The 23,814-nt window shown below is 39.3% G+C and overlaps 1 protein-coding gene across 3 annotated transcripts in view; it reads right to left on the reverse strand.

Annotated features, from left to right (window-relative positions):
• The window catches only part of rsh (radish), a 622,246-nt gene that overhangs the window by 560,539 nt on the left and 37,893 nt on the right, over positions 1 to 23,814 (reverse strand). For 2 of the 3 annotated variants that reach the window (XM_065225625.1, XM_065225627.1), the window contains exon 2: positions 10,587 to 10,651. The exons of the other annotated variant lie outside the window; for it this stretch is intronic. The gene's annotated coding sequence lies outside the window, so the exon portion shown is untranslated. The remainder of the gene's footprint in view (positions 1 to 10,586; positions 10,652 to 23,814) is intronic. 3 annotated transcript variants of the gene reach the window in all.

Consider the following 23,814-nt stretch of genomic DNA (forward strand, 5'->3'; position numbering starts at 1 on the left):
CATCCTTTGAACTGTCCGTTTGTACTTTACAGGGCTTTTCGGGATCGAAAATTGCAAGAACCGGAGCTTTTCCTAATGACTCACAGAGATCTCTGAATTCTTCATCATGATCGTTCGTCCATTTCCATTCTACACCATTGTGAGTAAGATTACGTAGATGCGATGTACGCTTGGACAAATTGGGAATAAATTTTGCCAAATACTTCAGCAAACCAAGCAGTCGGGAAACATCAGACACGTTATTTGGCTTGGGCATTTGCGTTACGTCACGAATATCCTTGTCTAATGGATAGATTTCACCTTCTCCGATTGTATGTCCCATGAATTTTACTCGATTTTGACGATACTGCAACTTATCTGAATTGAACTTAACATTGTTCTCCAGGGCTCTTTCAACTACTTTAGATAAAATAAAGTCATGATCTTTCTCATCAACTCCCGCAATCGCTATATCGTCAAAATAGATCTCAACACCCGGTATATCCCCAAATATTTGTACCATCCTTCGTTGAAACATCTCGGGTGCACTATTCAAGCCAAATGGTACCCTGTTCCAACGGAAACGACCAAACGGCGTCATGAAGGTTGTTAATTTTGAACTTTGTTCATCCAATTTCATTTGCCAAAACCCACTACTTAAGTCCAATACCGTGAACACATGTTTTCCCGACAAACGGCTGAAAAGGTCTTCTTGCGTAGGAATCAGATAATGTTCTCGTTTGATACACATATTCAGCGGCTTGGGATCCAAACAAATTCGCAATCTGCCATTGGGTTTCTCAACTACCTGCATATTGCTTACCCAATCAGTGGGATAATCAACCGAAGAGATCACATTTTGCTCTACCATACCATTCAGCTCATCCCTAACCCGATCATACAGCGCAAGAGGGATTCGTTTCTTATAATGCAACGTTGGAATCGAATTGGGTTTGAGAATTATTGAATTCATTCCAGGAAACTCACCCAGACCCTCGAACAGATCACGAAAACGGTTCACAAACTCATTCTTATTATTCGGAATATCAACAAATTTCTTCACATTGCACAAACGTTTGATCAAGCCAAATTCACTACACACAGCTAAAAAAAATTAGTGTAAATTTCCGTTACTATGATGCACATAAATGGAGCGTCATATATCATGGAAGTTTAGATTATAGATCGTGTAAATTTATGAGACATGTCATGCAATATTCCATATATTGTATGCAACTGTCCACTTTTGTTTGCAACATTTCTTGCAAGCTGCTAGTTTACGTGAAAAGTAAGTTTACATGTATGAATGTTTACATGCATGAATTTTTACATCGCCAGTAACATTCAGAATTTTTTGGTGTGCATGTTTGCAATCCAAGAAGGGGTTCAAATCCATCATCAACGACTAAGAACTGGGCAGACTGGGTAATATTTGTTGAGGGGTCGAGACATGTCAATTGTGCTTTCCCATGTATGTTTATTCTGTTACAACTGTAATCGAACACAGGGCCATCCTCAAATGTTCGAATGAGACCACCAACTTTCTTAAAGATACTGAGAGGAACGCAATTCACATCTGAACCAGTGTCCAGTTTAAATGCAACGGGCAAACTATTGATATGGTAAACCTTCTTCCATCTTTGTATCTGACCGCTGTCTTGTAGGTTAGAGCTTACTTTGTAAGAACCGGTAAGGAAGTCATATTTCACACTACATGCATTATCGACCTTGCGTATCTTACCTGCGTCAGTCCAATTAATTGATTGTACAGATTTCTTCCATCCTCCTGATGGGGTCGCCTGGTTGACCCTGCTTTCAATTCCTCCGGATGGGTTCGCCTGGTTGACCCGATTTCCTCTTCCTCCGGATGGGGTCGCCTGGTTAACCCTGTTTCGGTTACCGTTCTCCTTCTTATGGCAACACATTTTAAAATGTCCAACTTCTCCGCAAGTGTGACACACGGCCTTCGATGCTGCACACACTTGACGATGATTGCGATGATACAGCTTTCCACAATTGTAGCAGGTTTTCCGAGTGATTGAATCTATCACCTCTTGCGTTACTGCTTCCGCTTGCTTCTGCTCCACCACCTTCACTTCAAACGGTCCGGCTTTTCGATCGAGCAGCTGCCTGTTCTCTGATGCCGCCTCAAAAATTTTGCAGATTTCAATAACTTTCGCCAGTGGGTCATCCTTCCCATCCAGCAGTTTCAACTGCAGCTTCTTGTTTTGCACGCCAATAATTATCCTGTCCCGAATCATGCGGTCTGAGTATGACGTTTGGCAACCGGAACACTTAAAATCACAATACTGTACCTGCGTACGTAGCTCCGTCTCAAAGTCACCAAAAGATTGCTTCTCCTTTTGCGTCACTAAGTTGAATTTGAACGCCTCCATTGCCACATTCCTACGCGGCAAACAGTAATTATCAAATGCCAATACCACCTCTGCTAGTGTACGTGCAGCATTCCGATTACGGTCATTCATCTGCTCACCAACACCAACACCACCTCCAGCAACAGCACCCCAAGCAGCAGCACCCTCAGCAGCAGCACCTCCAGCAGCAGCACCTCCTGCAGCAGCACCTCCAGCAGCCGGTTCATCCTGTCCGAACATATCCTCAACGCTTCCATCATTTGGGTAAAGAGTATTATAAATTTCTACTCCGCGCGGTCCAACCAGCCACAAAAACGTTGCAATTTTGTTTGCTTCACTTTCTCCTATTTTATTGTTCGCTCTCAAGTAGATGGCGAACGCTTGCTTCCAGCGGGGCCATTCCTTCGCGAGGTTTGCTGTGTCAAGTGGCTGAGGCAAACGCATGTCGAATCCAGACGCCATCTTACACACCAACGCGTGTGACTATTCCTCCGCTTCCACGTTTCTTCCGGGAGATTTCAGGATCCACTCAGTACACTAGTTAGACATCCGCATCCCACTTCTGACACCATGTAATAAATCTTCAACTAATTAGTCTTTTAGCTTTATTTATGGAACGTTATTACAGATCACACTATTCGTTGGGCTCTTCTTCACTCGACTGACGCAGTAACTATTTAGCTGTACACTGGTGTCCCTACGATAATGCATGTATGTGTGTGTTAAAAGAAGCAAGGGAATAAATGAGAGAATGGATTACACACTGGACAAATAATGCATATTTATTACACCCGGTAAAATTTCTCGGAAATGTCATACAATTCTTTGGAGTTCCGTGAACTTCAACGGATTTGCTCGAAATCCTGAAAAGTTTCCTAAACTGTCATAAGTTTCATAAATTTAAGTTTCGCGAAATTGTCGGATGTTCCATAAACAGAATTTTGCTGAAATCCCGTGCACTGAATTTTCTTAAGCTAAGTTAACTTCTCTCAAGGGGTGGTCACTCTACACACTCATTTCGCGACAATTTTTTTCTCAGTGTGCCTCACGAGTGCCGCAGCTGTGCCGGCAGTGCCAAGAGTGCCAGTTATCGTACTGACATTGTTTGCTTGGTAATAATGACATGTTTAGCAACCCGGTTAATTTGACAATTCAAACGATTTATTTTGAAGCAACAACCAGAGGCAGTGCAGTATGATATGAGTAGGATTGACTTCCAAGAACTTCCGAGTAGTTCACAACACTTCCGAAGTCTTCATAGAACTTCAGAGATTATAATAGAACTTCCGAGATGATCATCAAATTTCCGAGCAGTTCATTGAACTTCCGATAAGTGTATAGGGCTTCCAAAACTGTCATAGAACTTGTGAGGAGTTGATGGAACTTCCGAAATGAGCATTAGACTGATGCAAAATTTGAAATTTTCGCTCCACAGTGCTTAAACGGTTACAAATTGGGTCCTGCTTAGCCTCCCAAAATTTGAACCACTTTAGTAAGAAACTGACTTGGCACAAACCATTTCAAGTTTATACGGGAATTACTTTGGGAAAACTTTTGTTTTTGTTCATATCTATCTAAAAATTCACCACATTACTATGCTTTTAAAAATGATAGCAGTGATTGTAGCAAATTTTTTCAGCTACAACTTTGTTCAAAACCATCTTTCAATCAAATGAAAGGAACAAAAGTTATTAATGATGCAAGTCACGGATGTCTTATGATTCAGCAGGCAACATTGGCGTTTCTGATGCGAAGAATAGAGCACAAATATCATGGCTACTATGTCACACTGCAGTATACAGTGTTGCCTACAGAACAGCTGCTAGATCATGCCATAAGATTATCAATCTCTTAAACAATTAATAACAATTTAATTTGACATTTGACTGATAAAAAATATTTCGCAAAGTTGTAGCTTAGAAAATTTTCCGTAAGAATATTTATAGAAATTTTAGAAAAAAAGCCATATGGAAAATGGGCAGAAGACAATTAACAAAAAGTTTGGTTTTCTTATAGTTATTTCCATATAAACTTCGAATAGTTTGTGCCTAGTCAGTTTCTTACCAAATGAGTTTAAATTTTGTGAGGCTAAACAGGATCTGATTTGAAACCGTTTGAGCACTGTGGAGCGAAAATTTCAAATTTTGCATCAGTCTAATGAGCATGGAACTTCCAAGATGAGTATGGAACTTCCGAGATGATCATAGAACTTTCCTGCGGTTCATAGAACTTCTGAGAGTTTAATTTTGAAAAGTTCATAGAACTTCCGAGATATTCATAGAACTTCCTAGGTGTTCATAGACCTTCCGAGATGTTCATAGAACTGCCATCAAGTTCGCTAAAATAATTTAGAAGCAGTTCTAAAAAAATCAGAGCTCTTAAGATTGATTTCAAACACATCAATGATGTTCCAAGAAGAACTTTAGAGAACATCTGAAACGTTCAGAGAACTTTCAAAAACTTCAGGAAAGTTCAGAACTGTGGGAAATGAAAGAGCTTTAAGGGTAAGTTCCGAGAAATTCAGTGTATTTTCGTGAACATAGTTGAAGATCAGGGAACATCACGAAAGTTAAATAAACTTGTAAAAAATTTCAAGAACTTTACAAGACCTTCAAGAACAGAAAACTGAAGATCTGTTCATACAAATTTAGAAAAGTTCGGAGAGCTTCGGGAAAATTCAAAGGCAGTTCAATAAACATCAGAAAAAAATGTGGAAATTGAGGGAAGTTCCGAAAGCTTTAGTAAAATTTTGAGTATTTCAGGTCCATTCGATTAATTTCAGAAAAATTGCAGGAATTTTCAAGATGGTCCAAGAACAACTTCCAAAAAGTTGGGAGTCCCATGAACATTAGAAAAAATTCAGACCTTTTATAAGTTCTGTGAATTTCATGAACGTTCCTTGAACCTCAAGAACGTTCAGAACAACATGACAGTTTTAAGATCTTAAAGGTATTATCCAGCTATAAAACAAGATCCTGCTGGAAGCGGACTTCCGATGGCATAAAGTATGATTGTACTTGTCCCACAATAACACTCATGAACAAATTGTACAGGCTTAGAAAAAAGAATACTATGTTGACAGCCGGAGTAAAATTTCGAGAAAAATCGATTGGCATTTAGTTGGAAGATTAAACTGCGACATCAACAAGCTTTCACGTTAAACCTCATTTGATCCGGACCTCCCCATAAGAAAAGATCCCACCACCGAGGACGAAAACGAAAAACGCACTCAAATCAAATATCCTAATTCCTGCAAAAATGTTTCCGTTTATTTCCACTCTCGGTTTCCAATCCCGGCTGCTGCAACATATTGAAAGTCACCGAGCGACGCAGCTCAACAGACCGGTACAAATTCTATTTGTATTTGCCAAATCAACTCAATTATTGTTGGTCGGTGTGCTTCTCCTTCCCCCACTCCTCTGCACCACAGCCACGCACCGGCCCGAGTAGACGGGGCTGAAAAAACCCACTGAACCAACAAATCCGTGACCCAGCTCCGAGAGGCTACATGGTGAGAAGCGTTTTTAGTGAGTGAGACCACGTACACATGCCAGAGTTGTGGGGACTGGGACCGGAGCCAGTTCAGCGCTCCATAGGACATGTTTTTTCGATCTTTCTTTCCCCAATGTCCCAGGTTCGTCGTTCAGTAAAAGGAGCCGGATTGTTGATTTTTCTTCGGTTGCGTGGTGTGAATGCCGTTGCTATTACCCGAGTCGACGTCCGCCGAGTCGATGGCATTCCCCGCGGATTTGAGAAAAACGGAAATTATTAACGAAATGAAATGGTGATTGACGGACTGTGTGATTCCTCTGGGCTGCCGAGATTTCGGTGACGGTAGCCGATGCAGGAGGATTCGGTCGTGTTTCTTTTTCATGCATCTCGGAATTCTACAAATTTCAACAAATTCAAGTCAACATCCCTTTGTTCTACGTTATTTTCATGCGGTCTATTTCCAAACTTGTCTGAACCTATTCTCGTATCCAATGAGCAACCATACCATTGTGTACCATTTTCAATAGAATTAACCCGCTTGCAGCGGCTCCTGGCATCACCAATTCGGTCCGGAATGTGATAACGTGCTTTGGCTGACGTACACGGACAGGTTGCCAACAGGGATAACAACATTAAACGTTTGGGCATGACTGATTTAGGATACCGGAAATTGGCTAAACATACCCGTCAAGTACGCACCCACCCTCGTCAGTAGACCACTACCTGCCAGGTACTTTTTGTTACCTACATGAACGCTAACATTCATACGCAATTCGACAGCATCATCATCGTCATCGTCATTGCCAGGACTGATCCTTTCTTATCATCCTACGGTTTGGTCGATGTTGTGACTCGACTCAGCAAGGTTTGCATTTCCAAAAGTCTGCTGACAGCAACTTTCGCCCGTCGTCCTGTACGGACCAGTGCCAGGTAGATTGCACGATGGTCGTGTACGGCTCGGAGCAGTCGGTGCTGCTCTACCTCGAACCTTTTACACGGTCCTGTGGGTTTTTACGACACGATAAGCACGCCATAGTTACGAGGTGATGTTTATGAAGGCCATTAGCGTGACCGGGGTTTTCGGCGAATGGCCAACAATGTAGGTGTAGGTACTTGTTTTACTCTAACTTGTATTGGGATAGCGTAGAGACACGCAAGAATCGAAGGGAGATCCTTTTTATTTTGTTAGGGATATGTACTCATATTGGAAGGTGGTGGTTTTGATGCTCGACCCAGTTGAGGAAGTTTTCGGTTTTGTAATTTCACTCACATCCGTGCCAAAAAGGGTATAAGCTTAGAAAGTTCTCAGTCAAATGCAGGTGCTTGATTAGCAGCCGTTCAATTTTTGACGAAAAATTCAAGACGAGCATGTGCATAACGCATCGCCCACGGAAACTACTTCATAATAGCCAGATGACCTGGAATTGCACTCAGAATCAATAGACGTGTAAATACTGGTGATCTACTACATATAGGCAATACTAGTGCGTATATATGCATGTCCATTATGCGAGTGGGTAGTGTGTGGATGTGATACTCGTTGTGCATGCAGCCAACAAATCCTCTGCACTACTACTAGAAATCACTGGGAGGTTTGTTAAATAAGTTGGGTTGGCAGTAGGGCTCGTTTTGATAATCGGAACGGTGAATTTAAATGCATGAAGACATATGCAAGTAAGGTGGTATTAAAGCCATGATTTTCTGCACAGTAAGCCAAATTGGTTGCCGTTAGACCACCGAGCCACTCACAAGCAATTCGACGGAATCTATGACAAAAGGTCGAAGGACAACAGGTCGATGGACAAAAGATCGAAGATCAAAAGGTCAAATGACAAAAGATCGAAAGACAACAGGTCGAAGAACAAAAGGTCGAAGGACAAAAGGTCGAAGGACAAAAGGTCGAAGGACAAAAGGTTGAAGGACAAAAGGTCGAAGGACAAAAGGTCGAAGGACAAAAGGTCGAAGGACAAAAGGTCGAAGGACAAAAGGTCGAAGGACAAAAGGTCGAAGGACAAAAGGTCGAAGGACAAAAGGTCGAAGGACAAAAGGTCGAAGGACAAAAGGTCGAAGGACAAAAGGTCGAAGGACAAAAGGTCGAAGGACAAAAGGTCGAAGGACAAAAGGTCGAAGGACAAAAGGTCGAAGGACAAAAGGTCGAAGGACAAAAGGTCGAAGGACAAAAGGTCGAAGGACAAAAGGTCGAAGGACAAAAGGTCGAAGGACAAAAGGTCGAAGGACAAAAGGTCGAAGGACAAAAGGTCGAAGGACAAAAGGTCGAAGGACAAAAGGTCGAAGGACAAAAGGTCGAAGGACAAAAGGTCGAAGGACAAAAGGTCAAATTGAGCTTAGAGTTAATGACACCAGACGGATTTGTACGGAATTTCACGAAACATTTGGGATTTGGTTGTGAAAACAGCCGAATTGTGAAAGTTTAACATGCGAAAAATGGTTTTGCGGGCCAGATTTCTCAGTTTAATAGGGGAAACAATCCTATTGTTGCGATACATTAGAAGCGTTAGGAGCCTATTGTTGTGTATGGAGACCTCCATACACAGCAAAAGACTTCTAACGCTACAAACGTACTGCAACAATAGGACTGTTTCCCCTACAATATATGCTGTTTCTTATTGTTGTTGCCGGAAATTGAAAATTTCCTTTCTATTCGTTACGTACCGTATAGAGAAAATTTTATCATAGGTAAATTTATGCATAAGGAAAATTATGAAGTAAATTACGCAAAAAATATAATTTGTATGGTCTTAAAGAACAACACATAAGCAATAAGGTGAAAAAATCCAAATTGAAAAAGTTTCTATAGAATTTAAGCCAAAATTTCGTTTTTTTTTTTCTTTTGCAGGGTTTTCTTACCACACATCTTTACTTAGAGAAAAAAGGTCGAATGGGCAAATGGTCGAAATTAACAAAAAAATTAAAGAAGGAAAAATATTTGAGAGTTAGCCACCATTTTTTATACCCCAACAATTTGACCAGTTTATCCATTCTGACTATTTGTCCATTTCGACCTATTTTCCATTTATACCATTTGTCCATTTAGGCCTATTGTCCACTTCTACCATTTGTTCATTCAACCTCTAAGTTTAATTCGATCCATTGTCCTTTCTACCTTTTACCATTACCATTACGTGAGTTGACGAAATAAATAAAAAAAAATGTCCGTTCAACCTTTTGTCTTTCGACCTTATCTCCTATCTGGCTTTGTCCTGCATTCGTTCCTCACCAGATGAAATCGATTTTATTTATCCCCCTCTAAATTCCATGAAAATGCGCATGATTGTTCGCTACACTGAGGCAAAAGAACCTAAGAATTTCATAAGAACCAATTATGAATTTTAGCCACAAGAAAAATTATAAAACGGAGCAGACTGGAACTGAACTATGGACTGCTGTGGTGAGAGGTAATCACACTTATCACTACACCACCGGCGCTGCTAATCGAATGGTTAAAAGCGTATAAGAGCTACCACATGTTAGACGAAAATCATTCATAAGTTACGATTATTAAATTCATATGTTTCATTCATAAGTCGAGCTTTAAGAAAATCTTAAGTTTATTTGCCACAGTGTAGGGGTAACGAACCAAGTTTGTGTCAAGATTCGGCCAATTTGACTCTCACCTAATTTATCATAAGAGCGTATTCCAGATTTACCAACGAATCATAGCTCGAAAACGACTTTAATTGAAATGGTGCTTGAAACGAAATTGTGGGAAACTGTATTGGAAAAAAATACACGCTGAAAACAAAATCCCAAATTATGGACATAAAATCAATACAAAAGATAAAAGTTTCTATAAGAAATAAATTTATTTTTAACTTTTCTTAAATGAATACAACGGACACTTTAAAATTAAACAAAATTTCAAAACATCTACTTTTGGTAAAATTTTAAACTTTTTTTTTCAACGCAATATTTATGAGATGAGCCGGAAACTAATCTGCCCGATATCTCCGCACGCCTTACCTCCACGGTGGTTGGTGATTGAGAGGGGACGAGCATGAAGTGTCCAGTTCGTTGTTCTCACAACACTCATCATGGCTGACCACGAGTCCCTGCGATAGTGCTGAATGTTCAGCACACTGCACTGAGAAGCATTGGGCGCTCTTTGCACCCACACATATCTCCCGGAAACATAGTTCATATTATTTTGCTGAAGGTTTATACGAGACGAGAGTTTTTGTACTAAGATTTTGGTCAATTTTGAAGAGTCCGTTGCGTACATTTCAGAAAAGTTATCATATTTGCCTAGCTTTAAAATAAACATAAATTTAAAAATCTTAAAATGTTTTTTTTTTTGTATTTACAGTTTTGTTTACTTTGTGACGATAATTTGGATTTTTTTAACAGTTTGTATTTTTCTAATCCTAATTCAACTTTGATTCTGACGTCTTTTCGTATAGATGAGCCGTTTTCGTGCTATGATTTATTGAAAAATATTTAAAACGCTATTTTGAAAAATAATACGAGATTAAAAATGCCCGAACTCCAGCAAATGGAAGTTTCATGTGGTTTCATGGAATTCTAGAATTCAAAATCTGTTTATTTCAACACAATCTGGTCTGGAACTGCTCCACGTTACAACACACAAATTGTGGCCATGTGTCAAAAATCACAAGATGGAAGATTTTGCTAGCAGGTAGGGATCGTTGGATCAGGATTCAGCTTGATAAGTAATGTAATGTATGAACTATTTGTGTTGGTTTTTAGTATCATAATTCTCACCTTTTCAACGTTTTCTTGATGTTTGCATGCACCAGCGAGTGTCCCAGCTGGCTTTATGTTGTGAGCTGAAAGCGCGATAACAAAGAAGTCAAATGTGAAAACATTAGAAGAAATGTCATTGAGGTCAAGGGTTTTAAATATTCCAAGAGAGCAAATCCACACCAAATAGCGAAAATATAATTGAATTTCCGATTTTACCTATCAGAATTCCATGATACTAGTACATGTAGTGAGTGCTCTTTTTTGCTTATTACAGCGCTCCTGGTAGACGTTTTCGGAAGCTTTTGATGTCTATTTGTTGACAACAATAATAACAATAACAGTTTATTTTTTCAGTTCATAAAACGCTCTTGTTTTGGAGACAGTTACCATGCAAGAGGAGTGTATAAAAAATCGTGCACAGTCACCTGGAAAATCCATCGTGGTCCGCGTCCAAGCTGGCTTAAGCGTTGAATCTCCCTGAAAAAACCGTATGGCGTAAAGGGAAATCTTGACGTCGAATCGGAAGCCTCAATGTAAACGCCGGAGTGGAACTAACAACCGTCAAAGGTTTTCGTCACTGAGAAAATGATGAACTTATTGGAGGTTTACAAAACCGAATGTCTCCATAAACGAACTCTGCCCTTCATCCAGTCACAGAATGGTCCGGTGACATTTTGGCCGGATCTTGCGAGCTGTCACTACAGTTGGGAAGTACAACAATGGTACAATGACAGCGGAGTCCAGTTTGTTCCGAAAACCCTCAATCCGCCCAATTGTCCCCAGTTCAGGCCCATTGAAAACTAATGGGCAATTATTAAGAGGCTACAGTCATCAAAATGGCAGCTCAGGTGAAAAATTGGTGGGATAAAATCGCAAAAAACAGTGGACGAGACTGTTGTGCGCCGCTTGATGGATAGTCTTAAGGGAAAAGTTCGTTGATTCGTTTTGAAGTTTTTTCTTAAAATATATGGGATAACCTTTTTCAAATCCGTTAATTCAAATCCGAAATAGACCCAAATGATGATGCTCCATTACTAAGTGGGCCATGTTTTATCGTTTGTAGACTTTGATAAAACAAAATAGCAATGTATCATCTTCAGTTATTTATGTTTTTGGTAGTATAAATTCGGAGTATTTAATTCAAAATAAAACACCCTTACATTATGACATTCTAAGGTATAAAAACGGCTGAAACAATCTTGTAAAACATTTATGCATTTTCCTTTGAAATGCAAAATAAAAATAATTATCATCCAATCCCAATCCCTTTGCTCATTTTCAACTTCTATTTAATTTTCATACTGCCGTACTCTGGCGGAACTACAAACTAACCTCTTCATACCTTTCTCTTTCTAAATTATCATACTAAAGCTTCATGTTAGATAGCATTTCCAACCAAGTCTGAAAATCGTAAACTTAACGTATGAAGTAACAAAAACACTTCGAATGAAAATTTTATGTTAGTTCCAAAGAAAATTCAAAAGGAATTGAACTCTGAATTTCTAGGATAATTCCAAAAAAAATAGAGGAACATTTCCAAGGGATTCTGAGGGTTATTCCAAGTATATTCTGAAGATATTTTTTTTAATTCAAGAGAGAGTTCCAAGGAAACTATGAGTGTTTTATACAAATTTTTTAAGAGCATTATGGAGGATTGAAAATTAAATTATTCCATAAACAATTGCGAGATTCTGAACACAGAAAAGTAATCAATATTTGGGAAACAAGATGAAATTCTGAGACTTGGATTTTTATAAGATTTCATGCTTATAAAATTATATGATCCTGGATTTAGAAAAATCTTCACGGTTCAGGGTGTTTAATTTAAAAATAAATATTCCTGACATGGACGAAAATTAGTGAATTTGAGAAGTTTTCATATTTCAAATGCCAAATTTTGAACTTTAATGTTGCGAACATGAAATTAACACTCCAAACACGATGCCTCCGGTAAAATGTATAACGGAAAATCGGCAAAGTTTTTAAAATCATTGTTCAATAGATTTAATATCTAAATAGTTCACGCAAAGGTTACGTGCCGCAAGCCGATATGTGCAAGGACTTGGACGGTTACCTTCTCACGAACGAGTGTGAGGTGATTGAGAGGAGTAAGCAGTACTATGACGCGCACCTCAACGGTGATGCAGCAGAAAACGAAGGTGGCACGGCAATAGACCTTGGAGCACGTGCAGAAGACGATAGGCTACCGACCCCTGATCTTCAAGAAGTTTAGGAGGAAATCGGTCGGCTGCAGAACAACAAAGCAACTGATATAGCTCAACTACCAAGTGAGCTTTTAAAATACAGTGGTGAGGCACTGGCTAGAGCGCTGCACTGGGTAATTGCCAAGATTTGGGAGAAGGAGATATTACTGGAGGAGTGCATGGAAGGTGTCGTATGCCCAATCTACAAAAAGGACGACAAGTTGGATTGCTGCAACTACCGCGCGATCAGCGCCGCCTACAAGGTACTCTCCCAAATTCTAAGCAAACGGCCGGTCACCATTTGCTAGAGAGTTCGTGGGGCAATACCAGGCGGGATTCATGGGTTCCCGCGCAACCACGGACCAAATTTTCGCGATTCGACAGGTTCTGCAGAAATTTCAAATCCGCATACGACACAATCGATCAAGATCAGCTATGGCAGATTATGCATTTCCGGATTTCCGGATAAAATGACGCGATTGGTTAATGCGACGACGGATCGAGTGATGTGCGTTGTTCGAGTATCGGGGACACTCTCGAGTCCCTTTGAATCTCGAAGGGGGTTACGGCAAGGTGATGGAATTTCGTGTCTGCTATTCAACATCGCGTTAGAAGGTGTGATCAGAAAAGCTAGGATTGACACGAGTGGCACATCCAGCTTCTTGGCTTCGCGCATGACATCGACATCATAGCACGGAACTTTGAGACGATGCCGGAAACGTACATCAGACTGATGGCTGAAGCACATAAGATATGTTGAACTCGATCATCAAATATCGATTCCACTTCAGTCATTTAAAATTGTATAGAAAGACATCACCCAAGCAACAATTTTGGTTTTATGAAGGTTCTGCAGACTATGATTTAGACTTGTAGCATGCTTTAAAACCTCGATAAAACTTGCAATGTTACTTGGGCATTCTGTCAAATTGATTATACAAGCTTTAAAATAAGAAAAGGGATCAAGGGCGTACTCAATTCTTTTAAAATAATTCTAGTTAACGTTAACGTGGTTTTAAGCACTCCTGAACTAATTTATGTAACATTTTCTTCTTAGGATATTTTCGATTTTTTCCAATTGCATCAAACTTTGGGTTTCGTAGGAGGAAAAATACGACCGCGTAAATTTGGAGTTAAGTGCTTACATTTTGAAGTCCAGAGAGAAGCAGCAAAATTTTGCAACAAGTTGTCAAGGTTTATACGAAAGTACCATTTAAAAGATATGCAGTATTTTGAGCTGACCTTGCATCGTTCCATTCGCAAGAATTTTGCAAGCAGGACGATAAATGGAATCGAGCGCTTATCGATACCTGTAATACCCCAGATTTCAACTCTCCCTATGTTTCTCAATTGCCGCCAATTGAAGGTTTCTTCTCAAATCCTAACACAGAGAACTACTCCAATTACTTTGTAACAAAAAAACGTGGTAAGGTTGATCCTGGCTGATAGAAAAGGCAAAGGGCAACAAACTTTATTACGACAACTATGGCTAAGGTGCTAGCGTGGGACTCACAGCTAGCTGTATCAAAGTTAAGCACTATTTACAAAAAAAATCGTTAATATGCATCAACAGGATATTTCGTGATGTAATCATAAGTTTACTCACTCAAAGCACAGTTAACAATATTTCAACATACCACAGATAAAATGGTAGTTTACACCTATTCAACGTAATCATCAAATCTTCGAGTTATTTGTATTAAATTCCATTCAATTAACATAATTTCAATGATCAATCCAATGCAATTAGATCGAAGAGATGAAGAAATATTACATCTGTAAATAGGCAATACTGGATATACGAGCTCTTGATTGGCTTCTGATCGACTTGAAAATACTAGTCAAAAAATCTTCTGAAAAGCCCCCCTGTCGAGCTAGTCGAAAAAAGAATTCCCACACGTCAAACTCCGTCAAGCATTTAAACAGCGGAGGGAACAAAAGAGACGACAAATTATCTGGGCCTCAATTGTTTACATGTCATTGCGCATTATCTTGACTACAGCGATCTCCAAGCGCAATCTCCCGAACACTAAAATCCAACATACATATATATATATAAATGAAGAAGAAGAAGCACCAAAAAGATATCGCGATATCACAACTACTTTAAAAGATAGCGCGCGGTCTCACGCACACTTGTGTGCATTTGGAGAACTCTATAGATCAGTGCACGAAGATTTGCTGCACTTTTCTCTCACCCGTAAATTTTGAAAGTTTTGGGTGGTTTGTTTTGGCTCCCATTCGTTGCCATCCCTTTTACTCAGAGACAAAATGATTGGAACCAAAAAGTGAGGTTAGGGACCGTGCACTGCTCTATTGACAATTCGCCTTTTCGGCCACTCTTTACTCCTATGATAAAATCCCATAAGCAAACATAAGGCTGTGCGTGAAACATGGTGAACATTTCCTTACCCTTTCACTCATATGAATATCACCATGGTTGGCACCATGGTGACAAAGTCCGTTAGATTCTATGCATAGATTGTCAGATTCTTAAGGGATTTTTACCAGCAGTAAAGAGTTGCAGAGTCGCCGTCAACGTCAATGCTTACTGAGCATACAACCATACACAGAGAAATAAAAATTACCCTAAATTTAAGTTCTTTTTACTTAATTTTGGGTAGTTTTGAGTTTTGCACCCCACTCTCACTTTTTGTTGTTGTCAAAAACGGAACGAGAGATTCGATTTTCTCATGACTAATCCCCATTTAGAAATTGAGAGAAGTAGGAATAATTCGCTTTCGGTGCATATTCAGGTGAAAAAAAGTGAACGACAACCTAAAGAAATTAATCAGGGACTTTGACGTTCAGTTTTTTCCAGGAAATCATTGTTAAACAAGCTACAATTAATTAAAAATGATTTTTCCCCATACAATTTTACCTGCTTTACTACCAGTCCCCAGAGAGCCAAAAAATTCAAATTTGAGAGAGAAAATTCTCTCTCACGAGCTCAATCTCTCAATATGCCATGTATATTGATGATACTCGATTTGTGATTTCCCTTTCACAGATTACAAAATAGAGTACCTGACACTACAAAACATGTCTGGTACCTCTATATATGCATTTGCTTTAACATTTTAAGTCCCTCCTTTTTTACATATTCTGCCCAAAGGATACTTTATACTCCAATTCGTCGGGAAATTCTGTGAAGGGTGAGCTATTTTGTGTGCAGAATGTGTAAAAAAGGAGGGACTTCGAATATTAATCTAAATGCATATATAGAGGCACCAGACATGTTTTGCACTGCAGTGTCCTCTGTGAACAATTATTGGAAAACAGATTGTTTGTAGTTTCCAAAAGATGTCACCGCAAACAACAGCTGTGACATCTGATGGAACATTAATGCAGAAGCTTGACAAAATGATCAATTGAACTTAATTTTGGGTAGAAAATACTCACGAGTAAGTAATTACTATAAGCGGTTTGCTGAAAATTTGCTTATTGAACGGAACATGGGAGATAAGTAAAAGAACTTAATTTTGGGTAATTTTTCGGTTCCGTGTATATCTGCTTTTCTTTCAAATGGTAGGTTTAACATATCAAAAACATGAAAAGGAGGACATTTTCGGGCAAAAGAAGGATGTAGAAAAATTATTGAAAAAGGAGGACATGTCCTCCTTTAGGAATCCATATGGTAACCTTACGTAGGGGCCAATGCTACAAACTTAAACAATTACTTGAATTTCTCAAAAATGAAAACTCACTTAAGTTAACCACCACGATGATTGTGTAGAGAAAGAGTCCTCCTATCCGATAAAATTGGTGGCTTACATGGATCGATTTTAACATACGAGAAATTTACGTAAGAAGCCATTATTTATGATTTCGACATTGGTCCTTATGAACGCTCAGTATCGATATCACGAAAATTTTATTTTGACAGATCGATATCCAACTATGCCAGTTATACCACTGAGACAACACAAAAAAGGGTCAACTTTGAGTCAGCTATTTTGAATGAAGTTCCACCTATGTTATGTGCCTGAAGCTAGGCGGATTGGACTTGCCATCAACGCATCAAAGACGAAATACATGAGAGAAAGAGGTTCTAGGGAAGACAATGTTAGCCTCGCACCCCGAGTTCAGATTAACGCTGACGAAATCGATGTGGTCGATGAGTTCGTGTATTTGGGCTCACTGGTGAATCAAGTATAATGTTTCAAATGGCACACGTATAAAGTATAAAGTTTACCGTGGCTTCGTCATCGGAGTGTTAATCAAATGGCTCAGAATTCATTCTTCTAATTCTGTAATTTTGGCACTTTGAAAAGTTTCTAGATCTTGGATTTGGAGTTCGAAACTTTAAAGCTTTCATATTTCATGAGATCTTAGACATAAGTAAATGTTAAACTTCAACTTTTAATGGTTTTGATTGTAAATCTGATCTCTTAATTAAAACAATTCGCACCATTAAAATGAATTCCAAAATTTGTGTGATAGCACAGCAGTCCCTTCGCGATTTTCGCGACATAATTTAATGTTTCTTCGAATTTTACGACTGAAAGTTCAAATCTGTAACATATCCGCGAAAATCGTGAATTCCACGAAATTCGTTTAATCCACGCCTACTGTAATAGCCCTGGCAATGCAGCAATTAAAAATTAATTTTGGTTTATTTTGAAAATCGACTTTTGGGCAGCTAGATTAGAATAAATACACCTCTGTACGTCATTGGTTGCGAAATGCAATGTAAAGTAAGGGGCTCTGTTGTCTAGTCCAACCGTTTTTGCTTACTGAGCAGAAGACCGTTGGTTTTATCCCAGGCTCCTTTGAACTACTGCATTGATACACCCAACCGAGGGATGTAAGATTCGCTTACAATTATGTGGGATTCATCATCAGAGGATGTTAGTGGAGACCGCATGAACCGAGGATGCGATATACCTAGCTGCGGTCCAATGCAAGAAAATTGGAGACTGAAAAATGTAGAGTGTATTAGTGAGGTAAATTAGTTATGTCGAAAAAAATAGGAATCCGATTGCCGACTGGACTCGAACAAAGAACGCTTCGATTATCAGACCTGTGCTTTCTCCACTGCTCTCTTCATGCTCCTGAATATGAATAGACTAAAAGCAAACATGAAGCGCTCATTTTCTCGCATACTCGACTTCGTATGCCTTTTTTCTGCTGGAGAGATTCGAGGCAAGTGTGTGCGTCGTTCTACAATGTTCTACAATGTGCGTCGTTCTACAAGCTTACTGGTATAGTCGAAAGCGTAGATAGAACACGAAATGAAAAAAAAAAACCTTTACATCGCCTGTAAGGTCAACTTCTAACATTCGCTGCGATGTTCTTGAACAGAGGATGATAGGAAACGGAACTAACATTCATTGTAATAGATTTTTGGTTTGCGTGTAGGGTCGACTCATTTGCTTTCCAACCTTTGCAAAGATCGCTAGTCTTATTGACGGTAATCTCGGAAATCAAAGTTACTCACATCAAATGAGAACTTTTACCAGCACTTCTACTGGTAAGAAGGGTCAGATCTAACAGCAGGTGGATTAATTCGGGATTTTATATTTGTTCGGTAATCTGCCATGCAACAAAATCCCTCAACATCAGCGACATCACCCATCAAGGCTAACCTATAAGGTAATAATTGGCATCGCTTCACTGCATTACCTCGGAGCGGTGGCCCAGCACCGAAATGATCGACACTGATTTACGTTATCGCTAAACTATATTTACAAATTTATTACACGCTTACGAGCATCAAGTTCGACGACAGGAAAAATAAACCCATGTGTTCACCGGGACAGGCAATCACATTCCTCCTGTTGCTTCCAACAACCACGACTAGCTTCGAGGGGAGAATTCAGAATAAAAATAAAACATCCCAAAAGCACACTTTGTGCTAAAAGCTCAACCAGAGCGTGAAAACGCGCCCGTGATTGGAATATTTTATTATTGTGTTTCCTTTAGTGAGTATCGTGTCTACATCCCCATCCCCTTCTCTTTCACCACTCCGAGCCAACAAACAACGATTTCCGCGTCTTTCTGAGGTTGTGTCACTGCGATACAATCGTCAAGCTTAGCTTTAGAGTGGTTCAAATATTAAGCATTGTGCTTCACCCGAATCAAAATTTGGATGTATCCTGACTGAGCACGAAACGATTGTGCATTTTCATCAGCGATCCAACAATTAACTACTTTTTTAACTAACAAACTTGTTATAGTACCAACGGGGTCCCAACTTTTTTCGTGCACAACAATCTGTATTTGTGACATCGCTGATTGTGATGTAAAATATAAATTTGAACCACCCTACCTAGCACTGTAGTGCTGTGAACGGGAAACGCTAAATCAGATCAGACAGGAGCAGGGAAAAGTGCCGGTTATTGATTTTTTTTCTCCACTGGGAACATTCGGTCCACTCCACACTCCCCTCCTGTTTGCATGTGAGTAGCTGCCTTACGGTCAGCGTTCCCAGGTCATTTTCAGGAAAATATGGATAAATCTGGAATGCTCCTAAAAATCCTGTTTTAACTAAATAACAGAGATCGAAGTATAAAGAGAGAGAGAAGGATTAGTAATTTTCATTTAATACCACTACCTTACTTGCTTATCCTTGACAGATACGCGTATTTCGTCTACAATGTGCAGATTTCTTCGGTGTCTGCACATTGTAGACGAAATACGCGTATCTTTCAAGGATAAGCAAATAAGGTAGTGGAATTAAATGGAAATTACTAATCCTTCTCTCTCTCTCTCTTTATACAGGTATTCCACCAAGACGCCCACATTCATCAGGAGAAATCAAAGTGATGTGCAAGCATGTTAGCATTGCTAAAACCATCCAAAAGTTAAGAAAAGTATTGTAGTAGTGTACAGTGCAAAGAATCAAGCTACTTGGATGAGATGGATTTTTATTTAACTAAAAGTCGATGTAGTCCTTACTATTTGATGCAGTACCAGAATATGTCTTAAAGATTTTATTAATTCTTAGAATTTCTAATAATACCGTGAGGTTGATCAGTCTTACAATTTAATTCTTGACATCATACAATACACATCACCCAGTAGACCAGTAGGCAATTTTATTTTAAAGTAAAATTCTCCTGGCTATAGTGGGAATCAAAGCCTTACATCGTGGTACTCACACACAATTTACCTAAACTACGGATAACTCCACTATTCGCATGACAATTACGAATAATGTTATGCCAAAGAATAATTTTATTATATAACTAAAATGAAAGTCTGAATGCGTCATTTTTGAAGTCTCAGGATCTTGAAATGTTTCTAAATTTTGGAATTTTTAATTTCCCTGGGTCCCGGATCATGACATTTTTGTTAGTCTGAATTCACTTGGGACTCTTCACAGGATATCTTCGTCCTTTTTTCAGAGTTCCATTGGAATGATCCTAGAATTAAATCATGCTTCTTTTCTGGATTTCCCTAAAATAATCTTGATAATATCCAAACTTTTTCAGTAAATTTCTAAGGGTGCATAGCATTATCTCTTGTAAATCAATCTCCGATTCCATAATTCCATCAAACTGGGAATATATTCCAAGAATAGGCATTATTTTGTCTCCATTTGTATCTACACGGAAAAAAAATCCCATTCCATTTTCATGAAATAATGATTGTGATTCATAAAAAATCATAAAATGAAAAAAAAAACTTGCCATCGCATGAAATCATAACAATGATTCATGATTTCGCGATGGAAAGTTAGGATCAGTGATGCAAAATATCATGATAATCACTTGACACTCGTCAACGCATCAACCGACTATCACTGACAGAACGTTTTGTCACGCAGTGAGAGGTAGAGCCATGGTAAACAACAATCACCAGTAATGGTCACTGCTCACAGGCAAAACGTAACACTCGCTGCTGATGGTGTAAGCGACAACGAAAACAGTGAAGACTTCTTTTCATTTCCAATCACGTCAGGGATTCCGCAGGGAAGTCATCTTGGACCACTCATCTTCCTTTTATACTTCAACGATGTCAATGCAGTGCTGGATGGACCAATGGACCAAGGCTTTCGTTTGCTGATGACTTCAAGCTATATTTCAAGATTCTTTCTGAGGCTGACGCTCAGTTTCTACAACAACAACTTGATGCATTCGCTCATTGGTGCCAGATGAATCGTATGACCGTAAATCCTGCAAAATGCTCAGTTATTACGATTTCTCGACTGATAGAACCAAAACTCCACGATTATTCATTTTCTGGAGTACCACTGGTAAGAGTGAACGAAATCAAGGACTTCGGAATTATCCTCGACTCCCAATTGACCTTCAAGCAACACGTGTCGTTCGTAGTGAATAATGCTTCAAAATCTCTAGGCTTTATCTTCCGGTTAACAAAATAGTTCACGGGCATTTACTGTCTAAAGGCGCTCTACTGTGCATTAGTTCGGTCAACATTGGAGTACTGTTCGACTGTTTGGAGCCCTCACTACTAAAATGGAATTAAGAGAATAGAATCAGTGCAACGGCGGTTTGTTCGATTCACACTTCGTTGACTACCGTGGCGGGATCCATTTCGTCTCCCAAACTACGAGCACCGATGTCAGCTAATTCGTCTGGATACACTTAGTACACGAAGAGACGTTGCTAAGGCTATGCTGTATTCTGATGTCTTGCTGGGTCGAGTTGATTGTCCTGAAATCGTACAACGAATCAACTAGTATGTGCGACCAAGATCTCTACGGAACAATGCGATGCTACGACCTCAACCTCACCGCACCAATTACGGAATGAACAGTGCCATTACTGGGATATGGAGAGTTTTCAACCGGGTTGCCAGTCAATTTGATTTTAACGTTTCGCGTGACTTGCTACGTGCTAGATTTCTCAATGTTTTTAGATAATTTGATACATATGTGTAGTTTTAATGTATATTAATTTAGTTCATTGCGGCCAAGAAGAAATAAATAAATAAATAAATAAAATGAAAATAATGCCTACGCATTCCAAGTTCGTCTCGGCACGCACGACTGTGTGAGTTTCAAACAAAGCTGGCAAAATCAAACGGAAGCTGTTGGGCTCACTCACCAACACACCCTCATAAGCAAGCAACGAGCACATATGAGTGTCGTAATTATCGGGAATGACCAAATCGGTCAAATCAAAATGACCACCATACTATTCTCAGAGTCATCCGATAATTCCATTTGAACTGCTTTGTGGTTAAGTTTAGAATTGTTTTGAAATACACATCATTATTTCCTAAATACTCAAATACTTCAAAATGGCCTTGAAACTTTTCCAGAATTTTCCAGATCTTCTTTTCGCAAAATTCCGTTTAAATTTCTTAAAATTTGATAGAAAGTAATCTCCATAGAAACATTGGACAGAATTCAATTGAAATTATTCTCACGATTCGTATCAACATACTCCTTAAGTTTATATGATTTCTCTTCCGAATTTTATTTCCTTTCTTTACAAAATCTTTATGCAATTATCATCAAAGTTATTAAAAGATAATTGACATCGTCTTCAACCAGAGGTTGCACAGACTAAATACTTAACACTAGACAACGGACAACACACCACACCCAGTAGACCAGTAGGGATATTTTCAGGTTCCAAAAAGTTCCACCCGCTGGAGCTCACTTCGTGGAACTCACAATACGCCTGAACGACGGGTGACGCCGCACGGCCACGAAGCCAACACAGATGGATGGAACTCTACTCAGAATTAACTAGAAATTCTGCTTTGGTTTCACAAGGAATTCGCTTCACACTTCACTGTAAACTATTTTCAGAATTACGTTAACATTCTGAAGTTCTAGGGCTATTAAGAATTCTAAAGTAATTCAGACTGCTAAAGTACTTTATTTGGGACTATCGTTTACACCGGTTACTTTTGGTATTTGCGAGTTACTTTATTTACTCCCGCGACAATTTCAATCTCGCCTACAATTTGGTCCTTCTTTCCCGGATATTTCCGAAAATCGGGGCAATGGAAACGGCAGTGAAAAAACGAATCAATTTTTTCGCCAAATTAATCATTTTGTCTAGCTTCTGCATTCATGTTCCATCAGATGTCACTACTGTTGTTTTCGCAGACATCTATCGGAAACTACACATAATTTGTTTTCCGTTGATTGTTCACAGAGGACAATGCAGTGGAAAACATGTGTGGTACCTCTATATATGCATTTAGATTAACATCCGAAGTCCCTCCCTTTTTACACATTCTGCACACAAAATAGCTCACCCCTCACAGAATTTCCCGCCGATTTATATGTATGGGGTAGGAAGTATATTTTGTGGAAGATGTGAAAAATTGGAGGGACTTCAAATGTTAAACTAAATGCGTATATACAGGTACCAGACATGTTTTGTAGAGACAGGTACTCTATTTTGTAATCTGTGAAAGGGAAATCACAAATCGAGTGTCATCAAAATACATGGCATGTTAAGAGATCGAGCTCGTAAGAGAGAAGTTTCTCTCTCAAATTTGAATTTTTTGGCTCTCTGAGGAAAAATTGGTTTTATTTAATTGTAGCTTGTTTAACATTAATTTCCGGGAAAAACTGAACGACAAAGTCCCTGACTAATTTCTTCAGGTTGTCGTTCACTTTTGTTGACCTGAATATGCACCGAAAGTGAATTATTCATACTTCTCCCAAATTCTATATGGGGATTTTCATCACTTCCTACCAGCGGAACAGCGCCATCTCTGTGGAAAATGGCAACCACCTTCAACCACCGGATGGAGTTCGAGCAGATGTACTCGAGCGAAAACAATGAAGGCAACCATTCTGGAGGAATCAAAAGACCTGGCCAGTGACGATACGGTTGCCAGCATGCCGGATGACTTCAAGCAAGTTATCAAGTCCCTGATGGAGTCACAGGCACGTTTCCTGAAGACACAAGCTACAGTTTCAACGAAACTCGGAGAGTTAGGTGTCTAGCAACGCCACTCCCAAGCCGGACCCTCGTCAGCGACGAACGCGCAGCCACTCAACCATGACCCGAACACAAATTTGCGCCTACCGGATGTAGAGCATTTAACGATCTGTTCGAAACAGGAATTCACAACCGAGAGGACATCGGCAGCGCTTTTTAATTGCA

Source organism: Ochlerotatus camptorhynchus, unplaced genomic scaffold (assembly GCF_037179485.1).
Source record: "Ochlerotatus camptorhynchus isolate MF236.1 unplaced genomic scaffold, CSIRO-AGI_Acam_v1.1 ptg000232l, whole genome shotgun sequence".
In the NCBI taxonomy this organism is placed as follows: domain Eukaryota; kingdom Metazoa; phylum Arthropoda; class Insecta; order Diptera; family Culicidae; genus Ochlerotatus; species Ochlerotatus camptorhynchus.